Consider the following 21460-nt stretch of genomic DNA (forward strand, 5'->3'; position numbering starts at 1 on the left):
CTGTGGCTGGTTTCTCCAGGTTCCAGTTCTTGTCTCCAGCATCCACAAAGAGACCCGCATCTGCTTTCCATCCTGCGGTGCAGCCTGACTCTACATTCCTCCGTGGCTGTCCACTTTCCAGCTATCTACTATCTTCTTCCAGCAGCCAGCTTTCAACAGATTCCAGCTTCCACTAAACACCGGTGCAGATCCAATGGATCCTTTCTTACCAGCAGTATCCACTACCACCGGTAATCATCTATCAGCTAATCTGTTTCTACGCTCCCAAGCATCTCACATCATCCACTCTGTGGTTCATCTCCTGGCTGGTCCCATCCAGCATCCTCTCCGTGACTTCAGTACCTGGCTGATTCCATTCAGCATCCACTCCGTGTCTTACCACCTGGCTGGTTCCATCCAGCTGATACAGCAGCTTACTCAAGTTACCAGTTTCACCTGTTACAACTACTGGAATGTTCCTCGACTATCTCCACTACTACAACCAGGCCTGGTAAGGTTATTTCCTCAAAGGACTATAACATCTGTTCTGAACCTACCAGTGCTCTGTGATACCTCCCATGGTTACGTGTTCCAGGAACTGTATTATTTGCCACTGTCATTGCTAAACTTGAATGCTGCTTGTCATTACACGGAGTCTGTTAATAAACTTTTATTTTGAATTTTAAACTGGTTGTCATGGTCACACCTTTGGGTAATCAGTCTGAATTTACATGTCCAGGGGTCTGATTAATCCTCCCAAGTTTAATTTCATCTCAGCCCCTACACCTGAGGCTTCCTCCCGTCAGCCTAAACCCTCAGTTGTGACACTGCTTACTGTGTAAATTGTAACCATGTAACTACACTGCTCAAATAAATAAAGGGAACACTAAAATAACACATCCTAGATCTGAATGAATGAAATATTCTTATTAAATACTTTGTTCTTTACATAGTTGAATGTGCTGACAACAAAATCACACAAAAATTATCAATGGAAATCAAATTTATTAACACATGGAGGTCTGGATTTGGAGTCACACTCAAACTTAAAGTGGAAAAACACACTACAGGCTGATCCAACTTTGATGTAATGTCCTTAAAACAAATCAAAATGAGGCTCAGTAGTGTGTGTGGCCTCCACGTGCCTGTATGACCTCCCTACAATGCCTGGGCATGCTCCTGATGAGGTGGCAAATGGTCTTCTGAGGGATCTCCGTCCAGACCTGGACTAAAGCATCCGTTAACTCCTGGACAGTCAATGTGCAATGTGGCGTTGGTGGATGGAGCGAGACATAATGTCCCAGATGTGCTCAATTGGATTCAGGTCTGGGAAACGGGCGGGCCAGTCCATACCATCAATGCCTTTGTCTTGCAGGAACTTCTGACACACTCCAGCCACATGAGGTCTAGCATTGTCTTGCATTAGGAGGAACCCAGGGCCAACCGCACCGGCATATAGTCTCACAAGGGGTCTGATGATATCATCTCGGTACCTAATGGCAGTCAGGCTACCTCTGGCGAGCACATGGAGGGCTGTGCAGCCCCCCAAAGAAATGCCACCCCACACCATTTCTGACCCACTGCCAAACCAGTCATGCTGGAGGATGTTGCAGGCAGCAGAACATTCTCCTTGGCATCTCCAGACTCACGTCTGTCACATGTGCTCAGTGAGAACCTGCTTCCATCTGTGAAGAGCACAGGGCGCCAGTGGCGAATTTGCCAATCTTGGTGTTCTCTGGCAAATGCCAAACGTCCTGCACGGTGTTGGGCTGTAAGCACAACCCCCACCTGTGGACGTCGGGCCCTCATACCACCCTCATGGAGTCTGTTTCTGATCGTTTGAGTAGACACATGCACATTTGTGGTTTGCTGGAGGTCATTTCGCAGGGCTCTGGCAGTGCTCCTCCTGTTCCTCCTTTCACAAAGGTGGAGGTAGCGGTCCTGCTGCTGGGTTGTTGCCCTCCTACGACTCCACATCTCCTGATGTACTGGCCTGTCTCCTGGTAGCGCCTCCATGCTCTGGACACTATGCTGACAGACACAGCAAACCTTCTTGCCACGGCTCGCATTGATGTACCATCCTGGATGAGCTGCACTACCTGAGCCACCTGTGTGGGTTGTAGGGAGGTCATACAGGCAAAGTATTTAATAAGAATATTTCATTCATTCAGATCTAGGATGTGTTATTTTAGTGTTCCCTTTATTTTTTTGAGCAGTGTATATATATATACTGTACATTGTGATATATTGTATACATATAATTTTAATAACAAATATATACATCAATGAGCTTTGGAACTCAGATAACGTGTGGGTGTATTGTTTTCTCTTATGGGATGCAGTGTTTTGCGATGCATAGCGCACATTCATAGCACATGGTAATAAGATGCGCAGGCGTCCACAGTATATAATAGAGCTGGCATTTTAAATATTTGTTATAAAGCAATTTAACTTTTACAGATTGGGGCTGCATTCGCGATATCACGTTCTTAATGATGCACTGTACATTACAAGCGCAGCTGTGGTTGACCAGCTAATCGTGGACGCATCGTGATGCTGACGAATCACATCCATGTGTTTTGTTGTGTTATTAGTAAGGCGCTGATATGAAATTCAAGGGACAATGTGTTTCTCATAATATTTAAGATGCTACAGCAAATTTTTATTGTTGCAAAACAAAGTTCAAATAAGTCATATTGTGTTTGATTCAGATTGGATTGTTTATCTGTTAAGGAAATTTAAAGTACATTTAAAAGTTGCTGCATAGGAATAATATAGCTGTGTTAGCATGCTGAGAAAATTTGTATATTTTTAGACACAGGCCTAAAGTAACTTTTGGTGCCTGTATAGAGTGTGATTTCTTTGTGACAAAGGAGCCGCATGGTCTGTCCTCCATTTTGGCATAGCCACATGGCCTGTCCACCATCTTGTGTAAGCCTCATGGATGTGGAAGGGGGAGGAGCAGTGGCCATTTTAGGAAGGTCACTTTCTAAATAGCTGGCTTTCAGTCTGGTTAGAACAATCAGTTTCCTTTGTCACAAGTTTCCACATATCTACAAATCCAGCACCATTTATGAGTTACCAATGAATTTATTTAACCCATGCCATAGTCAATTACAAATAGTTTCAATTGGGCCTAGTGAGAGTAAATGGTGAGATAAGTGAATTTTTTGTCTTCTTGTCTGTGTGTAATTACCTTACATAAAGTTGGGGGTTGCACACAGATAGGAAAAAGGAAGAGGTCTTGTTTTTTTTCTTTCTTTTCTTCCAAGACTTGTGGAGTCTGTTTACTAGGGTAGGATAGCTATTGAAATGCAAATTAACTTGTGTAACCACTTTTTCTTGTACAGGCAAGGCAAATATCTTTGATATGCAAATTAGAGGCAGTGAAGAGGTGAGGTGTATCATAGGAGTCTAGTAAATGGTATGTATGTATATACATATATATATATATATATATATATATATATATAATATTATAATTATTAGTATATTTATTTCAGTGTATGTTCTGCAAGATAGCTATCCAATCTGAATCATATCATTTAAATTATAGATTATTGCAGTCATTATAAATCTGTGTGAAATCTGATACATTTGTTTGCTATATAGAATATATTTGAAATAGTGTATTAAGGGTGTTATTATAAAACACAAAACGCAGTTCTGGCCTAGTTGTTAAAAGTTTATACAGAACAAGTGTGGGTTGTGTTAGTGAGCGATAATAGTTTATATTGCTCACATTTATAGAGATTGTGTGGTTTATTGAGTTGCGAACCCAAGTTTGTACACGTGGTACGGACAAAGTACAGGAGCGCGCACATAGCGTAAAGGCACGCACGGTCGCGTGGTTACGCAAGGTTGCGTAGGATTGCGGGCGCAAGGTATAAATCTGTTATGCACACCAGTGCCTGCAGGAAAGTACTGGTGTTTAAACTGTTATGCAAAACAAATGGACTCACAGACAGACTGGGGAATATGACAGGCAAGTCTTAGAATACAGCCGCAAACTTGCTAAGTTCACATAGTAGTAACAGAACCCCAGCAAGCTAAACGACTGACTCCAGTCTTACTGCTAGGTCTGGATTGGCAGAGTGTAATACCAAATCATCAGGCCTATTTGCAGTAAGCAACAAACAAATACAAAGCTACACAGTACTGGTTAACTTTCAGGAACTGACTAACCAACAAAGATTCAGCAGCATCTGCTTACCCTGAGAAGAGGCCTTATAAAGCAGGTGCTGTCCACGCCCCACTCAGACCTCACAGACTGTGAGCACAAAAACCAGCACCGGATCCCCTGCCGTGCACAGAGCCTATAACCACTGCACAGCAAAAGACCCGAACCGGAGTATCAGCTGCGCTCAGGTTACTCCGCTAGCACTTGTCTCCCGGTTGCCATGACGACGTGGCAGCACAGGGCAGGAGACCCTAACAAAATCACACAATAGTTGTTCAATTAAAGGCGGGATAGTAAACATTTAATACAATAGCACATAACTATCCGATTTCAAAAGCAGATTAGTGTAAGACTTTGTTTAAACGGTACTGCCTCTTGGTTAAAACCATCAATCGAAGGGAGTGAAATCTTCTGTACAGAAAAGAAAAACAAGATGTATCTGAGTGAGTGAAAGTAAGAGTGAGTGGAGCTGAACCCCGGAAATTCGGGTCCCGTGGGAACACTGGGTTAGTAGAGGCCCGGTGGCGTAAGGACCGCTACCTTACGTGAACATATTGTGGAAATACGCAAATCATGAGGAGATTTGCAGAGCAGCGTAATAGGGAATTGTGAATTGAAAGGTGAATCCCAAACATAGATTTTTTTTTGTTACGCTCCGGCTGAGGAGCGCAGTTTGTGGATTCGACTCCTGCGATTGTACGGCATATAGATAACAAGTATCTATAGGCTGTGCGATTGAACTGCACGTCCATGTGTTCTACACAGCACAACGTGATACTATTGTGTCACAATCCGGGTATCTGGACGCCATTTCTTACCCATCAGATACCTCCTACGGCTGGCTCAGCGCTCCAGGACCGGATCCCATCTGTTATCCTGATGTTTACATGCCTGTATCCTCTCCTGTCACTCTGAGACGCTGTCACAGTAAACGCCATATTACACCTGGCATGGCGCCTCCCGCGGCCTCCGCCGCCATCCCTGAGCTTCTGCATGCAGAGTGTCTGAGTGGCGATTACGTCAGCCGCGGCCTCCGCTGTGTCCGCGTGGTTGGATGTGTACCTGTCAGCCTGGCGCCTCCTGTCTCCGGTGGTCGGCGCCGCCATTACTGTTTTCATTACCACATGGATTACAAACCAAACTTCCCTCCAAGTGTCTGCATGGGCGCAGCCATCTTGGATTCTGTCAGCTGATTATTTTCACCAATCTGTTCTCAGTATTGATAATCTGCATAATTGCCTAGCCAATCCCTTCCTTGCTGTGGGTATAAGTATGTTGTACCTGAGCAAGGAAGGCGTCAGTGCTTTGGTTGTCAAACCTAGTTCCTGTTTGTCTCTCTCCTGTGATTGTCTTCCAGGTTCCAGCTCCTGTCTCAAGACTTCCACCATAGAGACCCGCACCAGCATTCCACCTGCGGTGTAGCCTGACTCTCTGCTCCATTTTGGATTCATCTGTTTCCAGCTACAACATTACCTGCTTCCAGCCCAGCTTCCAGCAGAGTACAGCTTCTCTTAAAGGGCCGGTGTCCTTTCTACAGTTTACCACTCTCCACCGGTATTATTATTTCTTCGCTCTCAATCTCTACATTTCATTCATATTGCATCGCTCTCAAGCTTCATTTATTATTTTACTGGTTCCAGCCAGTATCCACTCCGTGCCAACATCTGTCTGGTTCCAACCAGAACTCACAGCAGCTATTTTATTTACAGCAGTCCAGCTTTCCCTGGAACACCAGCTGGTATGATCCTGGGCTTTCTTCATTGCTACAGTCGGGCCTGGTAAGGACTTTCCAACTCGCAGATAATAAGAACTGTCTCATATTACCAGAGCTCTGTGGCCCCTGCCACCCTGTAGAAACCAGGAACTGTATTATTTCTCTGCTGATTTTATGTTTCTTTTACTGCTACTGTGATGCATGGAGTTTGTCATAAATAAACATCATTGACTTTTATTCAAGTTGTCGTGGTCACGCCTTCGGGCGGTTATTCCTTATGTTACTTACATGTCCAGGGGTCTGATACAACCTCCCAGGTTCCGGTACATCTCAGCCCCTACAACTGAGGCTGCCTCCCGTCAGCTCAGGCCCTCAGTTGTGACAGTAAGCACTGACCTAATGAATCCAGCCGGAGACCAGGATCAAGCGGCCAGGCCGATGCAAGAACTGGCAGCCCGACTAGAACATCAGGAGGCTGCACAGGGCCACATCATCCGCTGTCTCCAGGATCTCTCTACTCGGCTGGATGGGATTCAGACAACTCTCCGTGGATCAGGCGCGTCTGGTGCGTCAACCACAGTGACTCCAGCTATAACCCCATCCATCTTACCCATTTCTGCTCCACGTCTTCATCTTCCAACGCCAGCAAAATTTGACGGATCTCCAAGATTCTGCAGGGGATTTCTCAACCAGTGTGAGATTCAGTTTGAGCTACAACCTGGCAATTTTCCCAGTGACCGTACAAAAATTGCCTACATTATTTCTCTTCTCAGTGGCTCAGCCCTTGATTGGGCATCACCGTTATGGGAGAGGTCTGACACCCTGCTATCTTCTTACACTGCATTCGTATCAACATTCAGGCGCATCTTCGACGAGCCAGGCCAGGTAACCTCAGCTTCATCCGAGATTCTCCGTTAACGCCAGGGGTCACGTACTGTAGGACAATATCTGATACAGTTCCAGATCCTGGCATCCGAACTGGCATGGAACGACGAGGCCCTGTATGCTGCATTCTGGCATGGCTTATCTGAGCGTATTAAAGATGAGTTAGCTACCAGAGACTTACCCTCTAAGTTAGATGAGCTAATCTCACTCTGCACGAAAGTTGATTTACGTTTCAGAGAGAGAGCAACTGAGCGTGGAAGATCATCTGCTCCAAAATCTTCTGCTCCTCCTCCTCGCCAACTGTCACCAACTAAAGATGAGCCCATGCAAATTGGCCGTTCCCGTTTAACTCCTGCTGAACGCCGAAGACGTCTCTCCGAGTCTCTCTGTCTTTATTGTGCAGCTCCGTCTCACACCATTAATGCCTGTCCCAAACGTCCGGGAAACTCCAAATCCTAGCTCGCCAAGGAGAGGGCCGGCTAGGAGTAATGATCTCCTCTCCATCTCCTCAAGATTGTAATCTCCCAGTCTCGCTTCAAGTTGCTCAACGTTATCGGAACGTCATTGCCCTCCTTGATTCCGGAGCAGCTGGGAACTTTATTACCGAAGCCTATGTTAAACGGTGGTCCCTACCCACCGAGAGACTTCCTTCGTCCATTTCTTTAACTGCCGTGGATGGCAGCAAAATTTTTGATGCAGTTATTTCTTTAAGGACTCTACCAGTTCGTCTGAGAGTGGGAGTTCTTCATTCCGAACTTATTTCTTTTTTAGTGATTCCAAGAGCCACGCATCCTGTGGTCCTGGGCCTTCCATGGCTTCGTCTTCACAATCCTACAATTGATTGGACGACTACGCAAATCCTGGCATGGGGTTCCTCCTGTGCTGAGACATGTTTGTTTAAAGTATTGCCTGTCTGTTCTTCCTCCCCCAGGTCGTCTGATGTTCCACCTCCTCCATATCAAGATTTCACGGATGTGTTCAGTAAAGCTTCTGCCGATATCCTTCCTCCTCATAGAGAATGGGACTGCCCGATTGATCTCGTTCCAGGGAAGGTTCCACCTCGAGGCCGAACTTATCCGTTGTCTCTGCCTGAGACGCATTCTATGGAGGAATACATTAAAGAGAACCTAGCAAAGGGGTTCATTCGACCTTCTTCTTCTCCAGCCGGCGCAGGCTTCTTTTTTGTAAAGAAGAAAGATGGTGGTCTGCGGCCGTGCATCGACTACAGAGGTTTGAACGACATTACCATCAAGAACCATTATCCTTTACCCCTGATTACTGAGCTCTTTGACAGAGTTAGCGGAGCTACCATCTTTACAAAGCTGGACTTGAGAGGTGCATACAATCTCATCCGGATCCGTGAGGGTGACGAGTGGAAGACCGCCTTTAACACCCGTGACGGACATTATGAGTACCTCGTCATGCCCTTCGGATTGAGCAATGCTCCAGCTGTCTTCCAGCATTTTGTCAATGAGATCTTCAGAGACATTCTATACCGTCATGTCGTGGTCTATCTTGACGATATCCTCATTTTTGACAACGATTTAGAGGAACATCGTTTTTGGGTTAAAGAGGTTCTGTCCCGTCTCCGTGTCAATCATCTCTATTGCAAATTAGAGAAATGCGTCTTTGAAGTCAAGTCCATTCCGTTTCTAGGGTACATTGTGTCCGGTTCCGGACTAGAGATGGATCCTGAGAAACTACAAGCAATCCAAAATTGGCCGGTACCCTTAACCCTCAAAGGGGTCCAGAGGTTCTTAGGGTTCGCCAACTATTACCGAAAGTTTATACGAGACTTTTCCACCATTGTGGCTCCTATTACTGCTTTCACTAAGAAGGGTGCTAACCCGTCCAAGTGGTCTGAAGAAGCCATGCAAGCATTTCATCTTTTAAAACAAAGGTTCATCTCTGCGCCTGTTCTGAAACAGCCTGACATCGACTCTCCTTTCATCTTAGAGGTGGATGCCTCCTCCGTTGGAGTAGGAGCGGTGTTATCTCAGAGGGCTAAAGATGGCCATTTACACCCTTGCAGTTTCTTCTCCCGGAAGTTCTCCCCAGCTGAGCGCAACTATGCCATTGGCGACCAGGAGTTGCTAGCCATCAAGCTCGCTCTAGAGGAGTGGAGATATCTGTTGGAGGGAGCTTCTCATTCTATCACCATACTTACAGACCACAAGAACCTTTTATATCTGAAAGGCGCACAATGTCTCAACCCTCGTCAGGCCAGATGGGCACTTTTCTTTTCCAGGTTCGACTTTAAACTCCAGTTCTGTCCGGGCTCTCAGAATCGCAAGGCCGATGCCCTTTCCCGCTCATGGGAGCAAGAAAATGAGTCAGAGTCTTCAGACAAGCATCCTATTATAAATCCGTTGGCATTCTCCACGGTACGGATGGACTCTACGCCCCCATCAGGGAAAAGTTTTGTGAAACCGATGCTAAGGAAGAAGCTCATGCATTGGGCCCATGCTTCCCGTTTTGCCGGACATACAGGTATCCAAAAAACCCTGGAGTTTATCTCTAGGTCCTATTGGTGGCCAACTCTGAAAAAGGACGTCTTGGAGTTTATTGCATCTTGCCCAAAGTGTGCTAAACATAAGGTATCCCGCCAGTCGCCTGCGGGGCAACTGGTTCCACTATCTGTTCCCCGTCGACCTTGGACCCATTTGTCGATGGATTTTATTACAGATTTACCCATGTGCAACAAGTTCAATACCATCTGGGTGGTAGTTGACCGGTTCACCAAGATGGCACACTTCATTCCTCTCACCGGTCTTCCGTCAGCTTCCAAGTTGGCTCAAGTATTTATACAAGAGATCTTCCGACTCCACGGTCTTCCTGAAGAAATTATCTCAGATCGAGGAGTTCAATTCACAGCCAAATTCTGGCGAAGTTTATGTCAAGTCCTCCAAGTCAAGCTAAAGTTTTCCACGGCTTACCATCCTCAGACCAATGGTCAAACCGAGAGGGTGAATCAGGACTTGGAGGCCTTCCTCCGCATCTATGTGTCCTCCTCTCAAGATGACTGGGTTCAATTACTTCCCTGGGCCGAGTTCTGTCATAACAACCAGTATCATTCTTCATCTGCTTCAACACCATTCTTCACTAACTTTGGATTCCACCCTAAAGTCCCTGAGTTCCAACCGCTTCCAGCAACTTCTGTTCCCGCAGTGGATATCACCTTGCATCAGTTTGCCAATATCTGGAAGAGCGTACGATCAGCTCTGCTCAAGGCATCGTTCAGGTACAAGAAGTTTGCGGATAAGAAGCGTCGAGCAGTTCCTGCTCTCAAGGTGGGTGATCGGGTATGGTTATCCACGAAGAATTTGAGGTTAAGAGTTCCCAGTATGAAGTTTGCACCTCGCTATATCGGTCATTTCAAGATTGAACAAGTCATCAATCCTGTTGCTTACAGACTCCAGTTGCCTCCCTTCTTAAAAATACCCAGGACATTCCATGTTTCCTTGTTGAAACCGCTGATCTTGAATCGGTTTCATTCCTCACTTCCTCCAACTCCGAAAGTCCAAACTCAACGAGGCGTTGAGTATGAAGTGGCCAAGATCCTGGACTCACGTCACCGTTACGGTCAACTACAATATCTTATTGACTGGAAGGGTTATGGCCCTGAGGAACGTTCATGGACCAATGCTTCTGATGTCCATGCTCCTGCCTTGGTCCGGAGATTCCATTCCAAGTTTCCTCAAAAGCCAAAGAAATGTCCTGGGGCCACTCCTAAAGGGGGGGGTGCTGTCACGATCCGGGTATCTGGACGCCATTTCTTACCCATCAGATGCCTCCTAAGGCTGGCTCAGCGCTCCAGGACCGGATCCCATCTGTTATCCTGATGTTTACATGCCTGTATCCTCTCCTGTCACTCTGAGACGCTGTCACAGTACACGCCATATTACACCTGGCATGGCGCCTCCCGCGGCCTCCGCCGCCGTCCCTGAGCTTCTGCATGCAGAGTGTCTGAGTGGCGATTACGTCAGCCGCGGCCTCCGCTGTGTCCGCGTGGTTGGATGTGCACCTGTCAGCCTGGCGCCTCCTGTCTCCGGTGGTCGGCGCCACCATTACTGTTTTCATTACCACATGGATTACAAACCAAACTTCCCTCCAAGTGTCTGCATGGGCGCAGCCATCTTGGATTCTGTCAGCTGATTATTTTCACCAATCTGTTCTCAGTATTGATAATCTGCATAATTGCCTAGCCAATCCCTTCCTTGCTGCGGGTATAAGTATGTTGTACCTGAGCAAGGAAGGCGTCAGTGCTTTGGTTGTCAAACCTAGTTCCTGTTTGTCTCTCTCCTGTGATTGTCTTCCAGGTTCCAGCTCCTGTCTCAAGACTTCCACCATAGAGACCCGCACCAGCATTCCACCTGCGGTGTAGCCTGACTCTCTGCTCCATTTTGGATTCATCTGTTTCCAGCTACAACATTACCTGCTTCCAGCCCAGCTTCCAGCAGAGTACAGCTTCTCTTAAAGGGCCGGTGTCCTTTCTACAGTTTACCACTCTCCACCGGTATTATTATTTCTTCGCTCTCAATCTCTACATTTCATTCATATTGCATCGCTCTCAAGCTTCATTTATTATTTTACTGGTTCCAGCCAGTATCCACTCCGTGCCAACATCTGTCTGGTTCCAACCAGAACTCACAGCAGCTATTTTATTTACAGCAGTCCAGCTTTCCCTGGAACACCAGCTGGTACGATCCTGGGCTTTCTTCATTGCTACAGTCGGGCCTGGTAAGGACTTTCCAACTCGCAGATAATAAGAACTGTCTCATATTACCAGAGCTCTGTGGCCCCTGCCACCCTGTAGAAACCAGGAACTGTATTATTTCTCTGCTGATTTTATGTTTCTTTTACTGCTACTGTGATGCATGGAGTTTGTCATAAATAAACATCATTGACTTTTATTCAAGTTGTCGTGGTCACGCCTTCGGGCGGTTATTCCTTATGTTACTTACATGTCCAGGGGTCTGATACAACCTCCCAGGTTCCGGTACATCTCAGCCCCTACAACTGAGGCTGCCTCCCGTCAGCTCAGGCCCTCAGTTGTGACATATTGTGTCATATGCGCTGTGAAAAAGTATACGCAGATGTGATTGTGTAAACGAGGGGTTTTTCTTTGATAGCGTCGGGAAATCTCCCTGGTGGAAGTCAACTGGAAAGGGTGAACAATAGTTATCTAATTTCTCTGTTTTTCACCCAACAAAAATTCCAGTGGAAAGACACCAAAAAGGAATTTTTTCGCTGCCTCTCTCAGGAAAAGATTCCAACAGAACCTCCACAGAAAGAAATTAAGGTGCTGTAAGGCCTGATAGGGCCCTAGGTTGGGTACATTGCCTTCCACTATCAACAGTATATCGTAGTACTGGCCAACGTGGGTGAGAGCGAGTGAAGAGCGCTCGGATAACTTTCACCGTCTGCTTGCATTGTGTATTTTGGTGTTTGTGGGAACGGCCGAGAAGGTAAAGCCCACAAATATGGGAGCCAGTTGCTCAAGTGAGAGACGTTCAACAGCCAGGGTTCAGGCAGAAGAGGTGTGGCCCAGGGGGTCAGCAAGGTATATAATGTGTGGGAAATACGGTACACACGCGGAGACTTTTTGCAAATGAATGGGTACATATGACTGCTGATGATAGGGCATCATTTCCTAGGGTTGGTGAGTTTGATCCTAAGGTATTGCAGGTGGTATGTCTAACCAAAGTCATATAAGAAAAGAACAGAAATATAAGAACTGTTTGAACTTGTAGCAACAATAAACAAGTAGGAAGAAAAAGAGAAAGCAAGTACACCGCCATGTGTAGATGTGGAAGCAGTTACGGCCAGCATACAAACTATAGAAAATAATAAAAATGTGAAAAATATGAATGTAACCTATATATGTACTAATGAATGTCAAAGTTTTATCTAGGAGAAGGCGACCTGACTGATTTCAGCCATTTCTCATGCACTCAGAGGAGTATCCAACCGGTAAAAGAAGAGCAGTAGCCTGTGGGGGAAGTAACTGAGACCAGTGGAACTGGTAAGTATGGAGTCATTCGTGTACATATATAGTAAAACCCAAAAATAAAATAAAAATCAAGAAAGTAACGTTAGAAATGGAGAAAAACCTGTCCGCACATTAGTATTTGCCAGTAGGAAAGCGGACAGAGACAGGGTAACCCCTGGGTATTTCTTTTAGTTACCATATAAAAAATATAAATTTCTAGTAATGACCCTAGTCAAGATGAGCTCGGAAATATTTGTTGGACCACGTACAGACCCTTAATACGAAATGAGAAGGATTGAATGAATACTTTGCATGACCTAGAAGCTTGTTAATTTTTATTTTGTCTTTTGCAGTAATAGAAAATTCTCCATCTGGATAAGATCACTGGTAAACACTAATTCGGCAAATGGGAGGAACGAAAGAAGTGCAACATTACCCTTTGACAAAAACCTGCTGAAGTTACGATTGGGCCACCACAATGCTATACCCTTTCCTTTCCTTCTTTTTCCAGCATTGGCCCCTGATTAACTTAATCGACAGAGATTTTGTTAAATGTGAAATACATATATTGTACTCCCGCTCAGGAAGTACAAGGTATGTTAGACACCCCTCAAAGACTAATGTTGCATTATACTGTTCTAGATTCATGTCCATCACAGGTAGAGGAAATTATCTCACAAGATACCGGGTCCCCAATGAATTTAGGATGACCAGGACACTGGATTGATGGCTGAAGTAGTCCCAGTAGTGACACAGCAGTGCCGTAACTAGCTAAGGGCCAGCGGTGCCTGGCACACAGCGCAAAAGCGCTGAGAGTGCAGGACCGCCGGCAGAACCCGCAGGACCGTGACGCCGACCACCGCAGATTGCTGCAGCTCCCCTACCACTCTCCGGCCACAGCACTTCCGGTTCCAGCTGACAACGTGATAGGTACCAGGGAGCAGATTATAGGGAGGGCGTCGGGGACGGTCGTCCCGGGGTTCCCCCACAAATAGTATATTTAGTTATGGAGGGCAGAACAGCATCTGCTGTCTGCACTCCATTTCAACTCCGATGTCCCCGCCCCCCCTCCTGAGCGATAGATGCGGCGCAGAGGAAAAGGCAGAGAGGCCATTGGCAGAGCCGGGTTTAGGATCCGGGGGACCAGCCTCTCCCCACCACCAATTAATTACCAATTATAACCCCCGCTCCGCTGGCAAACAGCAGTGCGGTGGCCGTCAGTAAAACAGGGAGGGGGGGAAATGGATTGATGCCGGGCTGAGTCAGTAGGGCAATCTCACTTCACTGACATGTGGGGGCGCATCATGGGCGGAGCATCTAATTCTAAAGAAGAGTTGAGCTTCGCCACAATAATGTAATATTCCTATCACCTTAGCTCCGCCTACTAGACGTAAGGACACTTGAAAACGACGATGCTGCACCATGAAAGACCCGCAGCTAGCCACATTCTTCAGTAAGTTTTATTCCTGTGAACCTGCGCTGCGCTCCTGTTCCTCCCCTTTGTGCTTCCTGTGTCAGTGCCTCTGCCCCGGCACTTTACTTAATTTTGTATGCCTGTCTGTTTCCCCCAGTCACATGTGTACATGTCGCCATGTCCCCACTCAGTAAGGCCTCTCCAATGTGTATGTCTCAATGCCCCCCTCCCCCAATCACCAGTATGCATATCACATACTATATCTATATACATAGTATACATATATACATATATATATACTTAGTATATCTATACCTCCCCCCAAAAACACCAGTGTGTACCCCCCATCTTCAAGCATCCCAAGCCACCGGTGTCTCCATGTCCCCCTCTCCCCCACCCTATTCACCACCAGTGTGTATGTCTCCATCATGGGCGGATTGGGATGCCGGGACACCGGATCAGTTTCCGGTTAGCCGGTCCCGACGTCCCCTCAGTGGCCGCTGCCTGTCGTAATGTGTAAAAAGGGGACGCTGTCTGCCGTAATGTGTGAAAAAGGGGGACACTGTCTGCAGTATTGTGTAAAAAGGGGGACGCTGTCTGCCGTAATGTGTAAAAAAGGGGGGCGCTGTCTGCCGTAATGTGTAAAAAAGGGGGACGCTGTCTGCCGTAATGTGTAGAAGGGGCTCTACCTGGTGTAGTGGCGCTACTGTGCGGCGTAATTTGAATAATGGAGACTATTGTGCACCGTAGTATGAATTGGTATTATTTTGTGGCCACACCCCTTCCCCATGAAGCCACACCCCTAAAAAAAATTGTGCACGCCTATGCCGCTCACTGCCCGTGTTTTACATGAGTGGGCGCCAATGCCGTTTCTTGCACACAGCGCTAAAATGCCTAGTTACGGCACTGTGACACAGCATGCACAAGCTTTAAAAGGGGAGTAGACCAAATAGTTAATCAATTCCCCGTAGTGCCCAATCCGGTTTTCATTTTAATAAAATCCTCTCCACCTCTACAAAATTATCTATCACCAACCTCTATTCTGTTTCTCCACAGTTTCCTCTTCATCTTTTGCGTTCACACAGGGTGGTACAATACATGGACCCGATTACAGTTCAAACACTACATGCCTAATTGGTCCTTTAGATTTCTGCCCGAACCCAGTATATCTCACCAGCACGATGACACCAGTATTACTGCAGTGTGCCTTGTCATGCACAAAGGGTGGAGGAAGGATGAGAATACTGGTGAAGGGAAATTTTGTATAGACACTGATATGCCCGTTGGTGAACGCAGACCTGATATTTTCTTTTTTTCTCTCCTCTAGAGATGTTTTTTTTTTCTTCTTGGGGTTATGCTCATGGTACTCTACATTGCAAATATACAACAGTTAAATTAAGATACAAATGTGTGTTCCCTACAGGAAAAGGAGGTCTAGAAGTCGAAGGGGTATGGTTAGGAGTCCCCAGGACTCTGGAGAGATGGACAAGGTAAGCCAGTGGCCCCCAGGACATATCGCCCCAGCCTAGCTGAGGTGGCATATGGTCTGACTCACCTAGGGTAAGGAAGGTATGTGCAAATTGGTAAGAGATTACTGGCGTGTACCAGGGTTCTCTTCTCAGGCACGCAGGAAAGCAATGACCTGTCTTACTTGCATGAGGAAGAACAGTTGGTAAGGTAGTACTAACAGAGCCATCCCATATCCCTCCTGCAGACGGACCTTTTCAGGTAATACAAATCGACTTCGTACAATTAACACCCTTTAGGAATTATTGTTACGTATTGGTGTGCACTGATGTTTTCTCAAACTGGGTAGAGGCATTTCCTGCTGCCACGGATGCTGCTGTGTTTACCGCAAAGAAAATTGTGCAGAAATTTGTGTGTAGATATGGTACTCCTAGAAGTAGGAGCAAATCTTGAAACTGGACTATTGTGGTCATAGACACTGCCACTAGTATTATGTAGCATCGAAACCACTCCCAGATCTTCACTTAACGAATCACCCTCTTCTAAAAATTTTTTTTTTTGTGTTTTTTGGAAGACAACCTCATGTCATGATTGATCGACACAATGATCAGAAATACACCAATGAGGTGACAGTACAGTACTTTATTGAGATGAGCCAGCATTTGAGAATTTGACAAAATAACTTGAAACTGTTGATTCCTGGTATGCCAAATACTAACTGTCTTGATTGTGAACCAAGAGACTGTGTGATTGTTCTTACGCTCAGGTTGCCTAATAGACAGGGGAGAAGGACCATACCAAGTTTTGTTGACAGCGCTATCCCAGAGAAAGTAGCCAAGAGAGAGACTTGGGTCCATGATTCCCATTGCAGGAAAGTCGGTAGTCCGGAAGGAACTCGTAAATGGAGTGAGATCGCAAAAGTATCACCAGAGAGTCTGTTCCGTGAAGACTGAGAGGCGGCACTGTTGAACACTACCTGAGCGTACTAAAGGATTGCAGAAAGACCAGTTGTTGTAATTGATTTGCTATGGACAAGATTTGTTTTGTTCTATTTTCTTTTTCTCTCTTTTTCCCGCTGCCAAACATTTGTTTCAGGACATTCTATTTTTGCGAGGTTTTTCATTAGGAGTCGAGTGTGGGACTGGAACTGGTTATGGAGGTAGGAGTGATTTCCCTATAGGATCCCAGGATTAGCCGATCAGTTTGTTAAAGCCAGAGAAAAATCAAAGGTCTAGTAGTTATGGAGTTCGGAGGTAACGTGATAGGTTATTGTCTGAGGAATACTGTATTTTGTAGTTATTGTGACCCCATATTTGAAGATGAGAGCATCCAGAGATGTCAGTATAGCAATAAGGTGACAGACATCCATTGAGTGATTACCACTCACTAGTGGGTAAGGTCTTAAACCAAACAGAATGTTGGATGTGCTCACAGGTATCTCTAAGACAAAAAGATGCAGGATTAGTGCCATATTTTTTTTTTTAGAGTTAGCTGAGGTACTTGAATTACACGGAAGGAGGAGGGGACCGGTGGACAAAGAGTATAATATAACTAGACTCCCTAGTCTTAAGATCCATCAGTACCATAGATAAATCCTTGGTATGTTTAAATCTCACCAATTTCAGGAAATTGGGAGGTAATCAGGAACAATCAGACAATGGCTATTCACACATAGCAGATAAAGAGCTCATTAATATGTGTGGAAGAAAGGTTTATGAGTGCTCTCCCTGAACTCCGAAGGTTTATGTTATTTAGGAAGGACACTACTTATAACCCTTGTTCAATGATGAAACAGACCTAGCATACGTTCCAGAAATGGAAACAATGTTTAAGGAATGATAGGAATGTATACCATGAAAATTATATATGTCACTTTCACGATTTGTTTGTGTTTTCTCCCTCTACCCAGCAGAACCTCAATCGAATCCGAACATCAGTGTACAAAAACGTAGGTACATGTATGTGTGAAATGTTCATTCAAATCAGACATTATAGGCCAAAGCACTGTCCCAGCATACTCTATAGGTTGAATGTTGTCCCACACCCAACCAGTGGTCCCGTGACTGCCAAGTGCATATAGAGGATGTCTCGTCCTCCTCCCTGTCTTCCCCAAATATAGTCAAGTGTCTGATTTGCAAAATGAATACATACGTGTGTCTAGGTCACTGATTTTTGTCTGAAATATTTTTCTTATGTTAATAATTTATGGCAGTTATTGTTTACTGCCAAAGGGTGGACTGTCAAAGTAAAAAATATTACATAGAGAGAACATACAGACTCCACACATTATGAGTAGCTAAGCTTGCAAATACGCGCAGCGAGCACAGCAATATGTGGTAACATATGCATTTACACAGACATGCCACAAAGATAGATTCAACACATATTTCATACAGCACATAAATTGAACATATTAAGCGCCAGACATCATTAGGTTTTAAATTATATAATGGAATAATGTCATGTATGTGTATCATTGGAGCGGAGCAAAATGGACATGTCGTGCTTGGTGTCAAAGTAACCAGTCTAATGTGTAGATTCATTTGATGCCTGTTATTAGGTTGTAGCACATTGCCATGAGAAGATATGATTAAATGTAGGAATATTAAGCCACAATTCAACTGACGACAATGGACATTCCATTTAAAGCATGTGATGGACAGGAAACTCAGGCCAGCTCTTTTGATGTCTTCAAGGCTTGCATATGAACTGACCAATGACTCATCATGAATGAGAAAATTCCCTCCCCTAGACTAGTAACAAGAGATCTGTATATGCCCCCAAGAAATTGAGTGTATAGGTGATCACACACACAGCCGGCTGCCTTTTTGTCCCAGATGATGGTGGAGATGCTGTCTGTCCAGTGGATGCATGATTTTACTGAGAGAGAGAGTGATATGGAGCATAGTGAGTATTTGAACAAAATATGGTAATTGTATTGCTGGCCGTTTATGTATTTGAATTAGTTTGTAATAACTGCTTACTGTGTAAATTGTAACCATGTAACTATATATATATTGTACATTGTGATATATTGTATACATATCCTTTTAATAACAAATATATACATCAATGAGCTTTGGAACTCAGATAATGTGTGGGTGTATTGTATTCTCTTATTGGATGTAGTGTTTTGCGATGCATAGCGCACATACATAGCACATGGTAATAAGATGCGCAGGCATCCACAGTATATAATAGAGCTGGCATTTTAAATATTTGTTAGAAAGCAATTTGACTTTTACACCTCACACGGCCAGTATACCTCTATAAACCCTCACACAGCCAGAATACCTCCATATACCCTCACATAGTAGGTATACCTCTATATACCCTCACGCAGCCAGTATATCTCTATATATCCTCATATAGCCAGTATACTTCTATATACCCTCACACAACCAGTATACCTCTATATACCACCACACAGCTCGTATACCGCTATATACCCCCATACAGCCCATATACCTCTATATACCCTCACACAGCCAGTATACCTCTATATACCCCCATCCAGCCAGCATACCTCTATATTCCCCCATCCAGCCAGTATACCTCTATATACCCCCACACAGTCAGTATACCTCCATACAGCCACACAGCCAGTATACCTCTATATACCCCCACACAGTCAGTATACCTCCATACAGCCACACAGCCAGTATACCTCTATATACCCCCACACAGTAAGTATACCTTTATATACCCCCACACAGCTAGTATACCTCTATATACCCTCACACAGCCAGTAAACCTCTATATGCCCCAACATAGCCAGAATCTCTATATACCCCCACACAGCCAGTATACCTCTATATACCCCCAAACAGCCAGTATACCTCTATATACCCTCACACAGCCAGTATACCTCTATATACCCCCACACAGCCAGTGTACCTCTATATACCCCCACACAGCCCATATCCCTCTATATACCCTCACACAGCCAGTATACCTCCATACATCCACACAGCCACAATACCTCTATATGCCCCCACACAGTAAGTATACCTCTATATACCCTCACACAGCCAGTATACCTCTATATACCCTCACACAGCCAGTATACCTCTATATACCCTCACACAGCCAGTATATCTCTATATACCCTCACACAGCCAGTATACCTCTATATACCCTCACACAGCCAGTATACCTCTATATACCCCCACATAGTAAGTATACCTTTTTGTACCCCCATACAGCCAGTATACCTCTATATACCTCCACACAGCCAGTATACCTCTATATACCCTCACACAGCCAGTATACCTCTATATGCCCCCACATAGTAAGTATACCTTTTTGTACCCCCATATAGCCAGTATACCTCTATATACCCCCACACAGCCAGTATACCTCTATATACCCTCACACAGCCAGTATACCTCTATATACCCTCACACAGCCAGTATACCTCTATATGCCCCCACATAGTAAGTATACCTTTTTGTACCCCCATACAGCCAGTATACCTCTATATACCCCCACACAGCCAGTATACCTCTATATACCCCCACACAGCCAGTATACCTCTATATACCCCCACACAGCAAGTATACCTCTATATATCCTCACACAGCCAGTATACCTCCATACAGCCACAAAGCCAGTATACCTCTATATACCCCCACACAGCCAGTATACCTCTATATACCCCCACACAGCCAGTATACCTCTATATACCCCCACACAGCCAGTATACCTCTATATACCCCCACACAGCCAGTGTACCTCTATATACCCTCACACAGCCAGTATACCTCTATATACCCTCACACAGACAGTATACCTCTATATACTCCCATATATACTGAGTAGCCAGAAGGTCACCCACAAAGTTTATCCCATTACTTTATTTGTGAATAATCCCCAATTTCCCTTCGCACCGTCCAGGGTGTCCCATTAGTTGTCATGTCACAGTACACAGGCAGAGGGCGCTGTGCTCCTTGTGGGTATATGATATAGACACCGCTGGTGTGATGCTTCCTATCCCAGATCTCCTGACAGCCCTTGGGGATTCTGTCCACCTCAGTCTTGTCACTGAATAACTGACGACATCCGGAATGAGAAAAGGAATAAATACAATGTCTGTCATTGGAAATCACTCAGTGAAATGCATGAGGTGAGGAGTGAAATGCGTCGGGTGGAGCTGATGAACGCACGTTGTGGACATTATAGGACATTATAGGTAATAGGTGGGGTTGAGGCCTTATGTGCATGTTACTGTATGAGAGAAGTGACAGGCGGCCGCTGGAGCAGAATAAAGGCTTATTACAGTGACTGATTATTATAATGAAGTGTTTTATAATTAATAGTTGTTATAATTCATATAATGAGTGATCATAATTACTCCTTATTAGAAAGAATGGTTATTATACGTATGCAGAAGATCATTTCTGAGCTCCTGGCCTCATGTGATAATGATGATGTAATGATACATAACTTTTCCATAAACCACAGCAACCAATCACATTCCAGTCTTGAAAATGAAAGGTAATATCTGATTAGTTGCCATGGGTTACAGCAAATGTGCGCCATGTGATCACAGCAGTGAGCAGAAGGAGTAAGGGGTATATTTAGGACATAGTGGCGTTGACCACCGGACTTAGAAGAGCAATGGGAATGAATGTTGCCTGTAGCAACCAACTCCTAACTATAATTTTATACAATGTACTGGATAAATGCTACCTCAAAGCTTTTTGGTTGCTATGGGCAACCTCTCCGCTGATCCGCCCTTTGCACTGCTTGATACATCTCCCCCTAGTGAGCGAGGTAATAATAACACTGAAATACCCGATGTCTCATCATTCACATGCGTCATTGAAA

The sequence above is a fragment of the Pseudophryne corroboree genome, chromosome 7, assembly GCF_028390025.1.
Source record: "Pseudophryne corroboree isolate aPseCor3 chromosome 7, aPseCor3.hap2, whole genome shotgun sequence".
Lineage (NCBI taxonomy): Eukaryota > Metazoa > Chordata > Amphibia > Anura > Myobatrachidae > Pseudophryne > Pseudophryne corroboree.